We start from the raw sequence: 6,756 nt of genomic DNA, 5'->3' as shown, positions 1-6,756 counted from the left end.
CTTTGAATCTGCGTTCTTTCATTTCTCTCTGTGTGTATGTGTGGTGTGGTGTGGTGGTAATAACAGCTTTATAACAAAATGAAGGAATGAAGAAAATGAAGAAAAGCCATTATTTGACCTGTTGTTACAGTACATTTAAGACCCTTTAAATTTAAATGGATTTATTATGGCCTAAAGCGGGTGCCTCCACAGGAACAGAAATCAGACCCGATGATGTGCAGGGAGAGAAAACAGAGTGGGGTTCTATAGGGGATGTGGTAGCTTAGTGGTTAAGGTGTTGGACTGCTGTTCGAAGCCCAGGACCCCTAAGCTGTCACTGCTGGACCCCTGAGAAGGGCCCTTAACTTTCAATTGTATAAAAAATTAGGTAATTTGCTCTCGATAAGGGTGGCTGCCTAACGTAAATGTAGTTTTATTACTAAACCAACAAACACAGGAAAACACTTGCAACAAAAATACAAACACAAGATCCACGGAAACAGAAAAATGAGGAACTAAAAAAACAGGTAACGAGAAAAGGCCTCAGCATGAACACAAAACAGCAAAAAATACGCTGATCAGGCATAACATTATGACCACTGAGCGGTGAAGTGAATAACACTGATTATCTCCTCATCATGGCACCTGTTAGTGGGTGGGACGTATTAGGCAGCACGTGAACATTTTGTCCTCAAAGTTGATGTGTTAGAAGCAGGAAAAATGGACAAGTGTAAGGATTTGAGCGAGTTTGACAAGGACCAAATTGTGATGGCTAGAAGACTGGATCAGAGCATCTCCAAAACTGCAGCTCTTGTGGGGTGTTCCCGGTCTGCAGTGGTCAGAGTCTATTCTTTAAGTCCTTTAAGTATCCTTTATGTCCTGTAAGTTGCCAGAAGGGGCCTTCATGATGGTTCAGGGCTGTTTTGGCAGCACAAGAGGAACCAACACAAAATTAGGCAGGTGGTCATAATGTTATGCCTGATCAGTGTATGTAGGGGAGGTAATTAGAGGCACATAAGGAACAGGTATGCAGATAAGGATTGGGTGGAGCTAACACACATATGAACACAGAACGCCCTCTGGTCCAAAAACAAAAATACAACATTTTTTTAAACCGTAAATATAATGGCTACTCCAACAGATTGAATGTTTAAGCTTTTTTCTTTAACAATGTGAGCAACAATTACAGTATTCAGTTTTTTGTGTATGAATGTATTTGTATGCTAGTAAGCAAAATGTAAATACTGGTTGTGAAATGCTCCAGTGCAGCTGGCCATGAACAGAGCATTAGGAATAATCACAAAATGATGTGGAGACTGGCTGACAGTTCTTGAATTAACAAATGTCAGGATAAAAAAAAAGGGGCGAGCAATTCCAATCCTTTCACAATGAAGACTGATAACCATGAGCATGAGGAGACAAACCTAAAAATATTCAAGCACATGAAAGAGACTGCACTGCAACATTCTTATTCCACCTTTCTATCCCATTTAGCACACATGTTCTTTATGTGGAGAGGTTAAATCTGCTTAGCTCTGTGTCTTTATGTATATCACTATGAACTGCATCAGCTATATAGATATACACACTGATCGGCCATTACATTATGACCACTGAGAGGTAAAGTGAGTAACTCTGATGATCTCCTCATCATGGCACCTGTTAGTGGGTGGGATATATTAGGCAGCAAGTGAACATTTTGTCCTCAAAGTTGATGTGTTAGAAGCAGGAAAAATGGACAAGTATAAGGATTTGAGCGAGTTTGACAAGGGCCAAATTGTGATGGCTAGACGACTGGATCAAAGCGTCTCCAAAACTGCAGCTCTTGTGGGGTGTTCCCGGTCTGCAGTGGTCAGTATCTATCAAACGTGGTTCAAGGAAGGAACCGGCGACAGGCTCATGGGCGGCCAAGGCTCACTGATGCACGTGGGGAGTGAAGGCTGGCCCGTGTGATCCGGATCCAACAGACGAGCTACTGTTGCTCAAATTGCTGAAGAAGTTAATGCTGGTTCTGATAGAAAGGTGTCAGAATACACAGTGCATGACGGGTCAGGGCTGTTTTGGCAGCAAAAGGGGGACAATTTTAGGCAGGTGGTCATAATGTTATGCCTGATCGGTGTATATAGTCAAAATAACAATGAAAGCTTTCTGATTTCTTTTCCACTGTTAAAGTTCAACTTCAAATGTCATACATGAATACGTCATAATTAAAGGATCTATCCCCAGGAACATCATCAGCACAACAAGCAAAAGAGAAGACCTTTAACCCTGTAAACATGCAGGATTGAATCTCCCCATAAAACCTACCAAAGTAGAATATTCTTTCACAGAATGCATTTGGCATGGTATTTTGGATGGACACTGGAAAAAATGACAGCTGGTGGATTTCAAAAGAAATGCTCTAATAGACCGAACCATTTTGAGAAAACTGGAGTAAAAAATTCACAAAGAAAACATTCGGCATTATAGAACTAGACTAATAGCTCCTGAATACCTTTCTACTTTACAATGTGGCAATAATATACCTTCTGGTTACATACATGGATAAATGTTAAAAATCCTGAGGTCCTGCTAAAGCATTCGGCTACACACATGAAAGTGACAAGACTAAGCCCTTTTTAAGGTCATCTCAGGCCCATCTCTGTCTCTTCAAGGCATTGTTGATCTGAGATGTATATGTTAATCTTAGCAGAGCAGTACATACAGCATACAACCACCTAAAGTGAGGGCATAGAGGATATATGAGGTAACACTGAGAGAAGAGAACACACCATTTAGCAAGGTTAAAGCACACTTAAGAAAATGTCATTTGATTACCTTTATTAATACCTTTTTGATTTTTAGTTATCTCAGTTTGAATTAAACCCATACAATTCAAACAGGCTAATATTTGGGTCCCTGCCTTTAACTTTGAGAACTACGAGACATTAAAACCAACATCCATCCATTATCCATCCATCCATCCATTATCCATCCGTCTATACCCGCTTTATTCCTAATTAGGGTCACAGGGGTCTGCTGGAGCCTATCCCAGCACACATTGGGCAGGGGTACACCCTGGACAGGCATTAAGACCAACAGTCCTCACAAAATTTGAGTGATCAGAGTCGGGGGGGATCACGGAGCTGCCTTAGTAATTTATTTATTTATTTATTTATTTTTGGTGATCCCCATTCAGATTATGCAAATTAGCTTTGTTTAAGGTGAAGCATCTAAGATGGGACTTTCCAATAGCATCAACACCACTGACTTAAAACACAAGCACATTCTCAAGAATAAAAATCAGAGACGGAAAGATTGAGACAATATTCTCTTCTAATAAGAACAGAAACTGGAACTGAATTTCACTATTTTTAATTCCACCCATGGGCTACCCATGAACTGGTGTGTTATAGCAATGAAATTCAAATTAACCTTCGATATACAAGACTCCAACACCTTCACCAAACCTTTTTTTTCTCTCCCCACCCCTTATGTGAAACATAAACTGCTAGCAGAGCATATGGTATTGAGTAATGAACAATATGTTTCTGCCTCAGCAGTGGCTTCCAAATATAGTATATATATCCGCTATAGCACTGGCCTCATCTTTTGACACAAAGGCTATAATTCTGATTACTCTTAATGGTCCAAATCGAAATCTTTATTGCCAAGAGGTACAGATACTGTGCCCAGCTACAATTTCTAAAGCTGCGCATGTTCACTTGCTTGTGAATAGGCTGTATCATCAGTTTGGTGCTCTATCTTTTTTCCCCCAGTGTGCAGCTAAAAATAGATTTCAGTGGCGAATCAAAAATGTCAAGAGTCAGAGAGTACACTTGTTGGATTTTCATGGTTCACAGTTAGTTAAGAGCTAGAAGGATACAAGTAAGGGTACTTGGTCTTCACTGACCACTTATAGAACATCACTGGACTGATTGCCGTATTAGCATTGATGGGAGACCTCATTTGTTTTGGTCACGAAAATAAAAATACTTCCGTCAATTTGTTTATCACCTTCTAAGAATAAATTAAAGGTTAATGTCAGTGACCTAAAAGGTCAATGGGTCAATGACCTAAAAGGTTGACTTTTAACTAAGTTCAGGCTGGCCAATCATCTCACTCGAAGCTTATGTCAGTGTCACAGTAAAGGTCACACCCAGCTATCTGTGAGTCCCATAATGCACTCGGTATCAAGTAGATAGAAGGCTATTGTCGTGCTGCAGGCAAGTCAACAACACGTTTATCAAGCTGGAGAAGAAGAAATTTACTGACATTTACTGAGATATTTACACAAGAAATGCGGTATTTATAGGTGTTTAGTCAAAACCTTGAGTGACATGCGTCGAATCATGTAATTAAAGATTATTTATTGATGATCGATGATATGAATTGCACTGATTATACAATGATTTGTTCCACTTCTTCTCATTTATTTTATACACCTAATTGGATATTTTATAACCTTGATAACAAAATTGACTATTTTTTAACTACTTTGTTAGATTCCCCAGTGGAAAGCAGTGCTGCTTCACAGGTCCAAGGTCCCTGGTTTGATCTGGGGCTCAGGGTACTGTCAGTATGGGTTTTTTTCCCCATGTTCTCCAGTTTATGTCCACCTTTCAAAAACATGCCACTATGTGGATTGTCTAAGATGAACTGTGTCCTGTAGGTGTTGGTGGTGTAGTGGGGAGCATAGCTACCTTCCAAGCTGTTGACCTGGGTTTGATTCCTGGCCCACGCCTGACCTTTAATCTGCATTTTTTGGCAGTGGTGGCTCTAGTGGTTTGTTGAATGGAGAATCAGGGTTCAAAACCCAGCACCACCAATAGCTGTGTCATAGCTGCCCCCTGTGCCCTGACCCCAATTTCCTCAGCTGGCATATGCAAAGAAAAGAATTATACTGTGCTGTAATGTATGTGCGGCGATAAAGGTTTCTTGTCCTTAGTTCTAATAGACTGGTGTCCTGTCCAGGCTGTAATCTTATAATCCATCTCAGGTCCAGTGTTCTGTGGACCATCACAACCCTGACCAGGATAGTCTTTGGTGGCTCAAGTGGTTCAGGCTCTGAGTTGTTGATTGTGGTTCAAGCCCCAGCATCATCAAGGTCCACTGTTGGGCAATTGAGCAAGGACCTTAACCCTCCCCGCTCCAGGGGCGCTGTATCATAGCTGCCCCTGTGCTCTGACCCCAACTTCCTCAGCTGGGATGTGCTATAATGTAATGAGGAAAATAAAGGCTTCTAAGGTGAATAAAGTAATAAATGACGAAAGTGTGTGAAGAAGAGATTTCAGACAGATGGGGTCTTATTTCTCTTCAAATAAGCCCACATGTTCAGTTCATCTTATTTGTTATATCAGCTGAGGCAAATTACCAGAGAGGCTGGAATACACTCCGTTTATTATTGTTTGTCCTTTTTTAGATTATTTTTCTCATTTCCATTTGATAACAAACACCCCCCCCCCCACCACCCCCATCACTTTATTCACTCACCGCCTTCATTCTGCGGACTATCCTGACTGGTAGGAGTGTTATACCACGTGACACACTGAGAAGGGGGAAAAAGTCCCTACTGAATGTCACGAGAGCCGTGTAGGAGATGCGCGCGCGCTCCACTCTTCACGTCGCCCACAGTGTGTGAAACTTTACGATTTTTCCAGTTGGTTTTCTCTTTAAGAACTTGCCTGGAAAAATAAGGAAAAGAAAAGAAAATAGTAACAATAATATGAACACATCTGAATTTATTCATTTCGCCACGGTTTCGGTTCAATAGGCTCGGAGAAGACCTCACGCGCAGCCTGGTTTCCCGCTTTTTTATTCTGCACGCGCAGATCCGAGTGGAAGAAGACGCACGCGGAGGGGAAGGCAAAAAAAAAAACATTTCGACACTCTGACATTTCTGAAGGTATGTAACGCTGTTCGTTTACATGATCTACACGTAAAAGTAGCGAATTAATACCGAATTGTCCAAGATTATTGGTTTTGGTGAAGGGTTGATTCGTCTCTAAACGATTTTAAGAGACTTCACCTCACATTAACACTTTATATGTCAGCAAAAAATAAGAAATCAGCCTAAACATGTTACTTGTTGAAGTAGTTTTTTCTTCTTCTTTTTTTATCTCACCATTAAACTAAAGATTTGTCTATTTGAACTAAGATCTAAAAATACATATATAAACGGAAATGCGTTATTAAAAGGTTATTAAGTCTTGTTGTTGCCATGGCATCATGTTGAGTCGGATTTAATAGGAAATATGTTGCAGAAAATATTCCCAGCATTCAGGAGAAATCCTTAACTAGACTTCTGTGTATTTATGCATACATACATATATATATATATATAAAGAGAGAGAGAGAGAGGAGAGAGACAGAGAGAGAGACAGAAAGAATGCATTCATCCATTGGTGAAGATTAGTCCTGTCCGTTAGAAGTAAGCTTTTGTGTAATCTTTTAGAAGATCATATCGGAGATGTAATCCCCTCCAGCTGCCATTCTCTACATGAGCTATTTTCATGCTAATGCAGCATGAAAGAATATTGGTTTTGCTTTACAAGCTGGTTTCAGAGCCAAAGGTTAAGGCTGTATAACATAAAGCTCTTCCCTTCAGAGATTGAATAAAGCCCCAGTGCATCAAATGCCATTTCAGCACCATGGACAGTGACACCAACCATTGTCCATACATGGACCTGCAAAGTGTTTCATATATGAGAAGATACATGTAAGAAAATACTGACCATCATTTAGCGACTTAAGTTTTCAAAACACAGACCAGCTCGGCTTCTGTAGTAGACTCACTTT

At 40.4% G+C, this 6,756-nt stretch overlaps 1 protein-coding gene across 1 annotated transcript in view; it reads left to right on the top strand.

The window, feature by feature from the left end:
• The first annotated feature begins 5,530 nt into the window (after positions 1-5,530).
• Positions 5,531-6,756, top strand: part of cacng5a (calcium channel, voltage-dependent, gamma subunit 5a) — a 21,617-nt gene continuing 20,391 nt past the window's right edge. Inside the window, exon 1 of the mRNA XM_058402124.1 lies at positions 5,531-5,863. The gene's annotated coding sequence lies outside the window, so the exon portion shown is untranslated. The remainder of the gene's footprint in view (positions 5,864-6,756) is intronic.

This window comes from Hemibagrus wyckioides, linkage group LG11 (genome assembly GCF_019097595.1).
Source record: "Hemibagrus wyckioides isolate EC202008001 linkage group LG11, SWU_Hwy_1.0, whole genome shotgun sequence".
In the NCBI taxonomy this organism is placed as follows: Eukaryota; Metazoa; Chordata; class Actinopteri; order Siluriformes; family Bagridae; genus Hemibagrus; species Hemibagrus wyckioides.
Note: the sequence above shows the minus strand (reverse complement) of the source record. Positions and strands in the feature narration are given on the sequence as shown.